The sequence below is a fragment of the Dermochelys coriacea genome, chromosome 9 (genome assembly GCF_009764565.3).
Source record: "Dermochelys coriacea isolate rDerCor1 chromosome 9, rDerCor1.pri.v4, whole genome shotgun sequence".
Lineage (NCBI taxonomy): Eukaryota > Metazoa > Chordata > Testudines > Dermochelyidae > Dermochelys > Dermochelys coriacea.
In genome coordinates, this window is record NC_050076.1 from 95,036,481 (window position 1) to 95,051,851 (window position 15,371).

The window sequence follows — 15,371 nt, forward strand, 5'->3', positions numbered from 1 at the left end:
CAGGTTTGAGGGGGCCTCAGGGCTGGGGAAGGGGTTTGGGATTGGGTCATGGGCTTACCTCGGGCACCTCCTGGTCAGTGGCGCAGTGGGGCTAAGGCAGGCTCCCTGCCTGTCCTGGCATCGCGCTGCACCATGGAAGCGGCCAGTCAGTTTGGCTCCTCTGCAGGGGGGCCAGAAGGCTCAGTGCACTGCTCTCACCCACAGGCACCACCTCCCAGCTCCATTGGCTGTGGTTCCTGGCCAATGGGAATAAGGAATTGATGCTCGGGGTGGGGCAGTGTGTGGAGCCCTGTGTCTTCCCCACCTAAGAGCTGGACCTGCTGGCCGCTTCTGGGGTGCAGCACAGTGCCAGGACAGTCAGGGACTAGCCTGCCTTAGACCCACAGCACCGCTGACTGGATTTTTAATGGCCCGGTTGGCGCTGCTGACTGCAGCCGCCAGGGTCCCTTTTCGCCCGGGTGTTCTAGTAAAAAAAAAAAAAAACCTGGACACCTGGCAACCTACTTGATGATATTTTCTTGTTTCCAAACCCTTTTTTTTTTTTTGACCTGCCGGTTTATCTTTACACTGAATAATCTGAAGGAACAAAAACGTTGCAGAAAGCAACCCAGTGTCATCAAAAGATTCAGATCTGTCTCGTATGGTATAGATCAACTTTTTTGCATTTGACAGTTAAGCTACCCATTCTGATCTTGAAGGCTTCTAGTGAGTTAGAATTATTTGTGGTGTCTATCAAGATTTTCTTAATAGAGAAGAAACTAAGTAGAATAGAAGACATGGATTTTATACACACAAAATAAAATTCATATGCAATATAGAAATATTCTGTAATATGTAATTTATAAAATATACATATAGGGCAAGATCCTGGCTCCCATTTAAGTCCATGGCAAAAATTCTTTTGACTTCAGTGGAGTCAGGATTTTACTCTTAATGACCACCCAATCATAGAGTCTTACTGCAAGATTCTAGATGTGATTTCTAGTTCACAGTTTTTTTTCTGTATTTCATCCAGACTTAAAAATTAACTTTGCTTCTCCTCAACTCCCTTTGCATTTGCATTTCAGAGATTGAGCTCTGCGTCACTGCATGAATGTTCTCAAAGTGAATTTCATCTCAAGTAGGAAGTCTTTTGTATGGGTCAGGGTGTTTCTTGAAACAGTGTGATGATGGGAGTCCCAAAACCCTTGCCTGACCCCTGGTAAAAAACTAATTGAGTCAGACAATGATCTGCCCACAGCTTTGATGAAGGCTGCACACAGTTACCTAGAGTGAATACTATGAGAGAGTTTCAAATTTAAAACTCTGCAACCAGAAAACAAATTTTACATTTGTCTGATTTTTTAGGAAAAGTGATTTAGAGAAGACTAAATTCAGATCTCTTGCATTGCAGTCCAGAGCCTTAGTCACAAGCCTGCCCTTCCTCTCTGGCTTGTTTCTAATACAACGTTTTGCAGACTGTTAACTGGCAATAAAAAGCAACTGTTTGAATGTTTAAAAAGAAAAACTATCAAGAAAAATGCAGGGTATGTGTTAAAAATGACTTACTGTTTTCTCACATTTCTGTTCTGTCTTTTAAAATAATAATTTAAATGTCTTAGACACAGTTTTATTGTCCATGCATCCCAAACTCAAATTTAATATGTATACCCATAGTTTAATTTAGAAATGGCACTTTGCATTGCAGACTTACATTAAAATGAAACAAAGCGTTCACGACTCCCATCCCAATTTAAAACCACACAACTGTGAATAATCCACTTAAAAAGAAAAGAAAAGAAGGAAATTCAGGAAAAATTATAAATGAAATGCATATTAAGGCAAGGGTCTGGTGGAGCAGTTAAGAGGCAGCCCCAGTATTAATACTTAGTCCTGCCATGAGTGCAGGGGACTAGAAGACCTCTCATGGTCCCTTCTAGTGCTATGATTCTAAATTTGGGTCTCAAGCCATGTCGATAGTTCACGTAGCCTCTGCAGTGAAGACTGAACAGAGTTGTTAAGATAGACTGTTCCTCCAAAAAACACACAAGAGCCACATTCACGGACAATGTGGGGCACTATGATATAAGATGTTTGAGTGTTTAAAAAGAAAAAAAAGGCTTCAGTGAGCTTAGAAATGGAATAAAAGAAGGATGAGACATAAATAGCTAAACCGTGGAAAATCGTAATCAAAGATTCTTATATCCCTAGGTGAAATGGGGGTTTCCTTAAATCTCTGGTGGCATCATTCTGCCTAGGTAGCTGAAGACTCTTAAATATGTTGTTTTATCTGGTATGGTGACCACTCTTTTACACCTCTAGGCTGGCATTTTCATTCATCTGAAAAATCGCAGCCTTAGTGCTTGATGGAGATTCCCCATTTTGAAAGGTCCTGATTTCTCATATAATGAAATGGCATAACACCCATTTACTTGAGTGACGCAAGATCAGGACCAAAATGAGGAACGGCAATCCCTCCCAACACAGAAGAGGCTTTTGAAGTATTCTCATTGCAACCTCTGTATGAATCTAATTTTCCACCTTAGCCAAAGAGAGGGCAAAGATAATTACAAGTCTCACTGTGAGATACAATACACTTTATGGGGAATACACGATCAGTCAAACATTTGAATCACATGGTGTTTTTTTTTTTTTCAAGAGTAGCCATTTGCTTTTGAAAATAATGAAGACGGAGCATTTTCAATTCAATCCTGGTGCTATTGTTCCTTGGGCGCTTACATTTAATGATTCAGTAGAGAGAAAGGAAATATATATGATGCAAATTTGTTAAACATTCAGCACCTTGTACTCACCAATTCTAAATCTACAAGCTAGAAAGCTGATGCATGATAATACCCTATTCTATGACCTTTTATATTTATTCTCTGGAAACCATGCTTTAGACTTAATAACCATACTCTCTCATTATCATTTATTCTTACCTAAAAGACTAATTTTGCAGTCTGCAGGGGAAAACTTTTTCTTCTAATTAGTTCTTCTTGATTGTAGTCCAAGAGAAATGACAAATTTCACCTTGTTGAAGATGCCTGTTGATAACAGTTTAAGCCATATGAGAGAGCGTGTATAATTTTTAACATGCATATTTGTTCTCCTGGGTTTGCACCATATCTTCGTCCAATCATTTTTTATTCCGCTCCTCTCCAGTAGTTGTGACCTGGAGAACAAACAGCTAGCTTGTCTTCCCTTTTCTCTGGGCAGAGTTTGATTAGTAACATAATGAAACATACAGGTATAATAGCAAAGTCCTTAGGAAATCATACGCAAGCGTTATTTACTAGGGAGCTCAGGGCATTCATACTTTGCTTTATTTTAATTAAATTACTGTTCAAAGGTACCTCCAAAAATGCACCCATAGCCTCTGTAAGGGCATCCAGTTGTGTGCATAAACTAGATGTGTTTGCCACTGGGAACTGGATTTGGCCCTTGAGGTCAATAGCAAAATTTACTTCAATGGATGAAGGATTGGGGTCCATCCTTTGGAAGTATACACGTAATAATGCATAAGTGCCTGATTGCACATACCACACATGTATTTATACATCACATGTGAGATTTGGTTTTTTTTTTAAATAGGAGAGATTGCAAATACTGTGGACACGTTTTTGGAGGCTGCTTTCAAATTTGCCTATTTGCTAAAATAAACTTTTGCCTCTAGCCATCTGACGTGGCATTAAGGGCTAGGCTTTAAAACAACATTTACCAAACACGCTAAAGATAAAAATGCCTCCTTGAAGTAACCAATTTATGCAGAATGCAATTCTCATATGCCACACAAAGGTGGAATACCATCACAGGCCCCGATTCAGCAAGGTGCTTAAGCACATGGCCAGCTTTTAGCATGTGAGTCATTTAAAACACTCTCACATGCTTAACGTGAAAGTTAAGACACATTCTTAATTATCCTGCTAAATCCGGGCAATAGAATGTATACCTTAAACTAAGTAAAAACAATCCACAGAAAATGCTAAACCACAAGAGTATACATAGAAGTAAAGATTGAAAGAGCATAACAGGGATCTTAGAGTGTGTCCAACAGCAATGTACATTTTAGGCGAATCAAAAATTTGGTTTTTAGTTGAAGGGCATCAATGTCTTTTTAGTAGTGTGTAATTCTTAACATCAAACTCTGGAAAAGAAAGATTAGTGTAATAATGCTTTCAGAAGTAGATCACAAAGTCTAGGTTGCTCAGATCTAGGGCAAAGAATCCACAAACACAAACCCCTGGAGGGAAAAAAAATATTGGTTTACAGAGAAGAGATAAATGAACAAATGGACAGAAGGCTACTATTACTTTTGTTCTTTGAATTCAATCCCTTCCTATAAAAATTGTTACTTTAAATTAATGTATGTAATTTTGGATAGGACATATTAGTGTATAGCAATTGACAGTGTCAGCATGGGAATCCATTACATATTTATCTCAGTTTTAAAGCGAGATACAGTGAGAACAGTGTCTGCATAGATTTCTTTTTTTTAAATATACTGTTAGTTATTCATAAATTCATGCTCGGTTTTTCTGTTCATGCTTGGATAAAATCCACACATTATCATCACTTTGTTTAACAAAAAAAAATTATAGTTCTTTGTCTGGGCGACATCTTTTCCCGCATTTACAGAGATATCTGAAGGGTGTTTACATCAACTTTACATTTGAAAGGCATGATTTTTCCCCCTTTTCCTTTGATAATCTGATGTTCCTTGTGAAAAATTCATGCTGTGGCTTTTCAAAGCAAAATTGCAGTCTGTCTGACCTTTCTTAACATCAGCTTTTAAATACTGTAGGTGTTTTCAAAAGGAATTGTACATAATACCAACAGACTAGTCCATTTAACTGTCAGGAGATATGAATGGATTCTTTACAGCAAATAATGTACTGAAAAATTTACCTTGTTTTTGCTTATGGGATATTTTCATTTCATTTCATTTCATTTATTCAATGAATCTCTTTGGCAAATTAACATTTTCCTCTCTAGATTTTGCACAATCCATTTGCTGCAAGTATATCTAGTTTGGGTTAGCTGTGACTGGTCATAAATGGAATAATATAATTTCTGCTCCCAACTTGAGGAGCATAACTCTTATAAACAGGAGGGCCTAAAGAAGCAACTGGTGTTCTGAATCTTTTAGTGAGAGAGCGCACTTTGGGGAGAAATAGCAAATAATCCAGATTAGGCCATTTTAGAATGTTTTTTTTAAACCTTTTCCCCTCCTGAACAACACCCCCTGAGAAGAAGACACCCCCCAGAGCGACACAAGTTACAGTGACCTAAGCTATGTCCATACCACCGACATAGCTTCCGCCTCTTGGGGAGGTGGAGTAATTGTGCTAACTGGAGAGCACTCTCCTGTCGGCATAATGCATCTTCACCAGATGCATCAGTGCAGCTGCATTGCTGTAGGGCTTCTAGTGTAGACCTGCCCTTGCTGTTTGTACAGCACCTATTATAATTTGGACCCAATCTAGTGCTTCCATAACATAAAAATAATTTAACCGCAAAGGAGGGCCAGGGGAATAAATTGAGGGTTAGAATTCTGTCATGTCAGTATTACTGGAACTGAAATAAGAAAAAGTAAACTGGTTGAGATGGAGTCAACTTTCCAACTGTCGAGCTGTTGTATGCAGAGATTTTGCCCCTGGTGGCCATTTTACATTCAGGAGCTCTTCTGGCTGCTGGTTCATTACTTTAACTCCCAGGCTGGCACCTCTAATATGCCTTGAGACTGGCATATTTACTTTGTGGCATGGTGATATTTAGCCTCCCCCCATCTATTTTCCCCAGATTTCATTGGATGCAGGATGCAGGAGGTGTCTGGTTTTAAATACAGATCATATCCTCGCATCTAGGTTTGTTTTGTTGTATTGAATATTAATGAGTTTGATGGCTGGAAGCAGCACAGCTGTTAAGATTGGCCTCTGAGACTTGGCAAGAAAATAAAATTCCTGAGCCAAGCTCTATTGAAATAAATAGATTCATACTTCCAACAACTTGCTTGTAATATTTAATGTGTGCCTCTTTCTAGACGTCATCCAGCTTGAGCTTTCATGCTGGACACAACTTGTGACCTCGATTAAGAAAAAATAGCTAAAGTTTTAGCCAAAGCTTATACATTTACTAGAAAAGAGCCTAAATATGGTACGTGTTCTGGAGCTAAGGCTTACAACCTAGGTACTTCCACGTTTTTCACTTCAGGGAGAAATACCAAAGCCTTGCTCAGCCAGAACTCCCCTTGGCTTCAACGGGAGTTTGTAATCTAATGAGGATTTTATAAACCAGTCAGTATCTTGTGCCATTTCTAGAACTTTATAGTTCTAGCACGGATTGCACATACTGCAAGAATCAAAAAGCGCTAATACACGTGAGCATGAACAAGTTAAAGTTTATTTTCCATTTTGGATGAAATTTAAAGGGAGGTCTTATTTGATCCTCTCCAGTGGTTTTCTCCTTAATGATGCTCAGGTCAAATGTTTATACAACAGAAATAAAGAAAAAAACCTGAATGAAGGTTCGGGAAAGAAATACTAGATAATCATGTAGTTTAAAGAACTAAAAAGTTACCAACTTGAAATGAGAGCAAGCAAATCACCCGTTAAAAGAATGCAGCACATTTTACAATGTGCTTTATATATGTAAGGTGAAGAAAAAAGGCTGGCATTGGGGAATTCCCGTTAAAAACAATGAGCTGAGCAGAGGAAAATGTACAGCACTGGAAACATTAGAATGCCTGGTATCTGCTACAATCTGTGATATGGTAATAAACAAGATACTCGATGTACTATGCGTAGTAATCTGACTTCTTTGCTTTAGGGGAGTTCATTCATGGTTCAGTTTTTGATCTAGTTATCTTTTTGCTGTCAAACTTGAATATTGTCAAGGGAGCACGAGAATATGTTACTACCAAAAGCAATCATGCTGTTCGCAACGCACTTGATCTCTAGCATCTTGTTGTAAATGCACATTCCTGGCAGACAACGTCACTGGCATGGAACAAGCATAATAATTCCTGTTTGCTTTTCTGGATGCTGTGATGATAAACATCTCCCCCTTTTTGGGGTAAATTATCAAATAGATCTGCAGATTTTTAGATAAGATTTACACTGGAAGTCATGTGGCTTCCCATGCAGCCCTGTATTAATTCTAATGGTTAATTTCCTATGAATGAAATGCAGCGTGAAAGATGCATTCTAGATGGCTGTGCCTGCCAGTTTACTTTAAGCTAATAAGTGGACATAAATAGTCAGTGTACCACTTCCAGATAGGAAGGCAAGCTGTTATAGATGGGATTGGTAATTTTTGTGTATAAAATAAACAAAAGATAACAGATCCATGGTAGATGATACTTGCATTGTATTTTGCCTAATGCACGAATCAGCATATTTCTTCCAAATAGTGGTTGATGGCTTTCTTCAAATGAGTTTGCATTTGAGTATTTAAATCTAACTGTAATCTAACATTAGAAACCTTTTGAATTACATGGTTTAAAACTAGTTGTTTGACAATGACATCATGTCAGTTCAACAAGAACAGCCAGACTCTATAAAAGCTCCTCTGCATCATGCCCTAAGTCAATTAGGGTTGCCAGGTGTTCAGTTTTCGACCAGAAAGTCCAGTTGAAAAGGAGACCTGATGGTGTCTGACCGGATCTGACTGGACACCCAAAGTCCGGTTACTATGGGTGGGAGATGCAGGGAGGTGCCGGGTCATCACCTTCTACCTGCATTGTGTGGCTGAAGCTCCTGGCTCTGCAGGAGAGACCCTCCTGACCCGGGGGGAGGAGGGGAAGAGGGGAAAAGAGCGACGGGGGGGGGAGAGGAGAAAGTGCGGAGTGGGGGCCTTGGGACAAGAGATGGGACAGAGGCCGGGCCTCGGGTCACACAAGATTAGTTTGGTTCTTCATTCTGAATGCATGGGTTTTCAGATCCCAGGCTTGCTATAAAGGCAGGAATCATTTGCAAAATTCAGATCTTGGTGGTTTACTCCAGAAGATAGAACTTATTTTGCATCCTGCAGAAAGTGAGCTGGCTTGGGCCAGATCTGATAGCTACAATGCAGGAAGGTATTTATTTTGACTCAAAGGTATAATGTGGGACCTGTGTGATTCTCCTATACCCTCATGCGTTCATCATCACTAGTACTAAAACTCTAATTGAGGCAGCAGGATCTAGCCTGATACCTCAAACAGGTTGCAAAATCTGAAGATGTAAAATCTGAGTTTATAGCTGGAAGCTCCAGTCCAGTCTTCGTTCTCTGACTCAGCTACAGTGCCTCTGCATTTTATACAATAAGTACTTGAGCATGCAGCTACTCCATTGACTCATGGCTCATTCAGTACTCTTGGAGCTCTGCATGTGGAGTGGCTGCAGGGCTGGATTGTAACTGAATTAAAAGGCTATAATTATTTCAGGGTGGTGCTAGTAATATAATTTAAACAGTAGACTGAAGCTTGAGTATTTAATGTCAGCAACATCTAATTAAATTATCTTTTAAAATGTTATATAAAACAGTATTATGTACAAATCGGGATAACTTTTTCTGCAGAAATGGAATAACAAAGCAAAATACTTGTAACTGTCAACCATTTTTTGTTTCTCATATTATCACTGTGCATAACCATATTATTGAACATGCACAAATGACAGGCAAAACAAACAGGTTAGTGGAATTGCCTTAAATGATGCCCAAATAATAGTTAAAATGGACACTGACAGATAATTGGGGAGGTCGTTAGCTGATGTCATTTGGCGTAGATTTGTTGGAACTGCATCAGTTTATACCAGCTGGGGGCCTGGATTTTATCCTTCTCTGACTCACTTTAGAAATCAATCTTACTTTTTTTTTGGTCCCTCTTTGATTTGATGTCAGTTTCAAACTCTCTTGCCACTGTCTGCCAGGATGGAAGGGATAAGGAGATTAGAAAAAAACATTTTTACCTCCTGTGCTTTCATTTTTCCATAGTCACTAGTAGTGGCTCTAGTCCTCTCCTGACACTAGGCTATCACCTGATTTCTCCTTCCTTTTTATTAAATATGTTTAATAAGTCTTTGTTTAATAAAATAATCTCATAAACTTGAGGTGGGAAGGCATGTTAGATCATTTTGGGCTGCCAAACACACACCTTTCCTTCAGTATATTCCCATGCCAAAAATGTTACTGAGTTACAGTTAAGGTTCCTCCAGTGAGTTTCCTATCAACACATCTATTAAAAATCAAGGAGATCATGTTAAAGCAGAAATAAAGTCTAGAGTAAACTCAATTCACATTGGTTACCAGCCAAAAGTCAAAAACCCAAATACACCTATAGATGCTTCCTCTCCACAACAAACTGCCTTTCCATTTCATACAGACAATCACACAAAATGCACACAGCCAGTTCCTCAGAATTTCACTGAAGGACACAACCTTAACTCTGAGCTCATCAAGAATAAAGTATCTTACTGACAGACATACCTATACTGTACCAGTCTGTTCTTGCTCCCTAAACAATTGGTGTCAGAGATAAACTGAACTGGTCAAATTTTACTTTTTGTTGAAAATGAGGTCTGGTTGAAAATGAAATTTTTTTAAGAAAAAATAGTTTCTCCCCAAAATATCCAGGTTTTGCTGAAATGTTTTTAAATTAGAAACTTTTTCAGTTGGTTTCAGAGTAGCAGCCGTGTTAGTCTGTATTCGCAAAAAAGAAAAGGAGTACTTGTGGCACCTTAGAGACTAACAAATTTATTTGAGCATAAGCTTTCGTGAGCTACAGTTCACTTCATCGGATGCAGTGAGCTGTAGCTCACGAAAGCTTATGCTCAAATAAATTTGTTAGTCTCTAAGGTGCCACAAGTACTCTTTTTCTTTTTTTCAGTTGGGTTTTTCTATGACAACCAAAAACTTTTTGTGGGAAGGAAAATATCACTTTCTAACCAGCTTACAGATAAGCTTGTGCATTAGAATGTCTGAGGATACAACAGGCAAATAGCTGCTTATGCTTTGCTTTGCTGACTGTGCTGAGCCAGTTACGTTTAGAAGCAGAATTATCTATCAACTTCCCCAGGTATAAATGGAAACAGTAGGTCACATAATGCTACAAATTTTAATAATATTTGTTAAAAATGACCTTATGTCTGAAATCTTTTTGTACAGTGACATTTGAACGATGAGAAACACCCCTCTGTTAGCTAAAGAGACCTTCAGAAGAAGATAGACTACAAGTCTAAATTGCAAAAAAAAAAGTAAAAATAAAAAAAGCATGTTTAATTCCTGTCTCCTAAAGTACTGAACAGATTGACTTGTACATTGCAGAAAATTAGCTCTCTAACTTCCCTAAGAGGAAGTGATGTAAGTTTTATGTGAATACACATGATGGCCTGGTCTACACTGGGGGTGGGGCGGGGAGGAATCGATCTAAGATACGCAACTTCAGCTATGAGAATAGCGTAGCTGAAGTCGACATATCTTAGATCGACTAAGAATCACTTGCTTCATGTCCTCGTGGCATGGTATCGATGGCTGCTGCTTCCCCGTTGACTCCGTTTCCGCCTCTCGCTGTGGTGGAGTTCCGGAGTCAACGGCAGAGTGATCGGGGATTGATTTATCGCATCTACACTAGACGTGATAAATCGATCCCCGATAGATTGATCACTACCCGCCAATCCAGCGGGTAGTGTAGACATAGCCGATGTTACTTAAATAACAAGATTTAATCCTTACTGAAACAGCAAATCTTAGGCGTACCCTAACTGCAGAGTCACTATTGAACCTCCATCATTCCTGATGTTTTGTCCAGTTTAATTGAAAACAAAATAAGTGCTGCTGTCCCCCCACCCTTTCTCATTAGAGACTGTTCTACAGTCCTCTAGACATTTTTGGTTTTTTCCTGATCACCATTTTAGATTTTATTTTCCTCAATCTCACAACATTCTTTCTGGTTATACTTCCCCAAATTGAAAGGGCAGAAATCACAATAGTCTCTCCAGGTTAGATAGTTCACTTTCCTATATCCTTTTTTTCAGATTGAATCTCTGTTCCCAGTTGAGCTAAGAATAAGAAACTGGAAGACAAACACTTGCTTCCCTGTTGTCGCTTTTAAATAAATCAAAAGAAAATATGTTTTCAAAGTGTCACAGTAGTTTTAAGCACCACATGGTTAAACTTGAGAAATGGGAGAAATCTGCAGGGAAATGTGCACTTAAAATATTCGTTAAATATAAAAACAATGTATACTTGACTCATACATAGCACTTTTTTTTCTATAAACTTCAAAGGAGGTAAGTATCTTTATATGGAGAGAAATGTTTTTTTTGATTTGGTTGTGGAATCTCCATCGCTGGAGGTTTTAAGAACATGTTAGACAAACAACTGTCCCGTATACTTAATGCCGCTTCAATGTAGCGGACGGACCATATGATTTCTCTAATTCTCTTTCAGAACTACATTTCTATTATTCTGTGATTCTATTATGTTTTTGTAAAAAACACAAAACTTGCCCACTGTTAATGTATGGTTCTGAATGTGAGGATGTGATAACTTTTAAAATTCCAGCAGTAGATGGGTTCTGGGATGCATGTACAGTAGGTATCCCAAGTGCCAGCCGTTGCCACTATATCTACATACCTAGAATAGGCAATATCACAATATTGCCATCACTAGAAAGTGACTAAGGGTCAGTTTTTAATGTCACTCACCATAAAATGTGATATGGTTATGATATATTTTAAATACAGCTCATCATACTGTAATCTTTTCTTATGATTGATTGACTCATATTATCTTGGAGTATATTCAAATATCATATTTTAGCAGCCGAAATGCTGTTAATTTGTAATGGAATAAAACTGTGAAGGACAATATTTAGAGAGGAACAGGAGTTGGATAAATCAGAAACCACTTTTGTATTTGCATGTATACAAGTGGTTAAACTGCTCAAGATAGTTAAGACCAAAGCAGACTGTGAAGAACTTCAAAAAGATCTCACAAAATTAAGTGATTGGCAACAAAATGGCAAATTAAATTTAATGTGGATAAATGTAAAATAATGCACATTGGATAAAAATAACCTCAACATTACATACAATATAATAGGGGATAATTTAGCTACAACTAATCAGGAGAAAGATCTTGGAGTCATCGTGGATAGTTCTCTGAAGACATCCATGCAGTGTGCAGTAGCAGTCAGAAAAGCAAACAGGATGTTAGGAATCATTAAAAAAAAGTGACAGAGAATAACTTGTTGTCCTTATATAAATCCATGGTATGCCCACATCCTGAATACTGCGTACAGATATGGTCCCCTCATCTCAAAAAAGATATACTCACATTGGAAAAGGTTCAGAAAAGGGCAATTAAAATGATTAGGGGGTTTGAAACAGGTTTGATATGAGGAGAGATTAAAGAGGCTAGGACTTTTCAGCTTGGAAAAGAGGAGACTAAGGGGGTGTATGAGAGAGGTATATACAATCATGAGTGGGGTGGAGAAAGTGAATAAGGAAAAGTTATTTACTTGTTCCCATAATATAAGAACTAGGGGCACCAAATGAAATTAATGGGTATCAGGTTTAAAACAAATAAAAGGAAGTTCTTCTTCACTCAGCGCACAGTCAACCTGTAGAACTACTCGCCTGAGGAGGTTGTGAGGGCTAGGACTATAACAGGGTTTAAAAGAGAACTGGATAAATTCATGGAGGTTAAGTCCATTAATGGCTGTTAGCCAGGATGGGTAAGGAATGGATGGGTAACCCTAGCCTCTGTTTGTTAGAGGGTGGAGATGGATGGCAGGAGAGAGATCACTTGATCATTACCTGTTAGGTTCACTCCCTCTGGGGCACCTGGCATTGGCCATTGTTGGTAGACAGGATACTGGGCTGGATGGACCTTTGGTCTCACCCAGTATGGCCATTCTTATGTTCTCATGTTATGTTCTTGATGTCTATATCAGCGGTTCTCAACCTGGGGCCCGGGGCCCCCCTGGGGCCAAGAGCAGGTTTCAGGGGGTCTGCCAAGCAGGATCGGTGTTAGAGTCGCTGGGGCCTGGGGAAGAAATATGAAGTCCCACTGCATGGGCCTAAAGTCTGGGGTCCTGAGCAAGTTAGCTTCACAGTTCCCCTGTGGTGTGAGGCCCTGGGCAGTTGCCCTGCTTGCTACCCCTTAACGCCAGCCCTGGCTTTTATATGCAGGAAAAACAGTTATTGTGGCACAGGTAGGTCGTGGAGTTTTTATACCATGTTTGGAGGGCCTCAGAAAGAAAAAGGCTGAGAACTCCTGGTTGGTTTGTTTGTTTTTTTTGTTTGTTTTCCTAACTTTTTACATTGCTTTTTGAGGATATTTAGTGAATTTTGATGGCAAGTTATTTTGTGCATTCATATTTAAAATTGACAAGGTAACATATCATTGCATTCCAAATAATGGTTATGCCAGTCTTCCTCTGCTGTAGTTGAAAACGTAACAATAATATAGTCAGAAAAGGGGAAACTGACCATATTCTTTCACTTTCCTGGAGATGCATTCAATGGCAGATGGGCCATGCATGTTGAATGTTGCTTTAAGTTATACTTGGACACTTACGTAATTATGCTTAATTGAATACACATAATATCTTTGTTGTACACTAGATAGCTTCATAGTTCAATCCTGCTTCCACTGAAATGAATGGCCTGGTCCTTTTGGACTTCACTGGTAGTAGCATCAGACTCTTAGTTAGACTAACGTCATTCAGAAATATCCCGACTTCAGTGCTTGTTACATGCATTTGAAAAGCTATAAAACCTAGTGAAGAAATGAAGAATGAAGTTAACAGGCTTTATTTGCAGGCGTGAGGAAATAAAGGGGGCAAAATGCGGAGAGGGTTTTCGTCCTAGTTTTGTCAGACTTATAGAACTTGCCCCTAGTTGCTGGGAGTTTTCATGGCTCCTGTGGGATGTAGCTATCATGGAAGGTCCTGGTTGTGAAGAGACAGAGACAGTCTCATGTAGACAGGATCAATTCCATGTGGAACATCAGGACAGCCACCTGATTTCCCAGTCCCATTAAGCTGGACTCTGTTTTCAAAGGGGAGCTAGCATAGAAGGCGGCATGAGGGGATGGTGTGTTCTCATTGTCCAAGAATAGACACAACCTGGACACTAGAAATGCAAGCTTCCCTACCTTGCCCTGACAACATACTTTTGCTATGAAATAGGCTAGTAATTTGAGTAATGGCAACAACCAGTCAGCACTCCTTCACTGGTATTTATTGTGAATGAAGCCACAAAAGGGAAGGCATGTGGTCCAGAAGGACCAGAAATATACATTCTGTAACTGAGAGTTTCAATGAAATTACTTTGGATTTACACTAATGTAACGGCATGACTGAGAGCTTGATTTGGGCTCTCTACGCTAAGATGAGACCAAGATGACTTGGTGACAAATGAGGAATACGTACAAGAGAGTCAGCGTGGTGTGTGTGGTTTGTTTGTTTTTTTATGTATCCATGTGGATCTGCTCTGAGAGCATCAAACTCGTTTTGCAAAGACATCAAATTTCTTTATTCCATTCAGTTGTGATTTTCTACATTGCACTTTGGCAGGGAGCAGGGGACAGTTGCTTTCCAAGAGAGAACAGAGGAAACATAGATTAGTACTGCTATGCTATAAACTGCATTCATATCCAAACAAAACTTAGTCTGGTTCCTGTATTGGTATGAAACTGAGTTTGTTTTTTTGCTTTGTGGTTTTATCAAAGCCAAAGTATCTGTATTTTATCCTGGTAGGTCTATTCTGATGTTTAAAAGGGGGGGGGGGAGTAATGATTATGTAAGGAACAACTTTGACATGACTTCCACCGACTATCTCAGAAAGTTGTAGGCTTTGACATAAGTAGGCCACAATATTTTACAGAGATCATCTGACAAGAAAGCAACATTTCTTCTATTTGTACTGTTAATATGGGCAGTAGAAGAAATATGTGCAATAAATCTCCTAATGCCTGACTCTTTGTATGTTTGCAGTTTCGTGAATCACAAGCAACTTTTGAACAGGAGCCATCTGGTAGCATAATACTTTTAATGATACATTTACTTGAAATTCTTTTCACATGCCCTCCAGACTTCCTTTAGCAAAACAGATCAGAAAAGAGTAGTTGGCTCAGTTGTTTGTCTCTGTGATAAACTGTCTCTCTTGATTTGAGATGACAAAAATGCTTGTCATTTATCTCCTTCCCTTCAGGGAATATTCCTACATTATCCTAGGTTTTCTTTCCCCTTCTTAAAATCTGTCATATTACTAAAAATATAAATGTTAGCATTATAGATTTGTATATTTGCCTTACTCATGGGAATAGCTGCAGTGATTTTTAATGGAATGGCAGTAAGGGAAGATGTTTTTTTTTCTAGGGGTGTCAAGTAATTTAAAAAAAAT

General features: G+C 38.9%; 1 long non-coding RNA gene across 1 annotated transcript; it reads left to right on the top strand.

Annotated features, from left to right (window-relative positions):
- The first annotated feature begins 1,422 nt into the window (after positions 1-1,422).
- LOC122455744 lies at positions 1,423-13,461 on the top strand. The gene is made up of 3 exons (XR_006274195.1): positions 1,423-1,434; positions 12,917-12,918; positions 13,096-13,461. It is a non-coding gene; the product is annotated as an uncharacterized LOC122455744 (long non-coding RNA).
- The last annotated feature ends 1,910 nt before the right edge of the window (positions 13,462-15,371 follow it).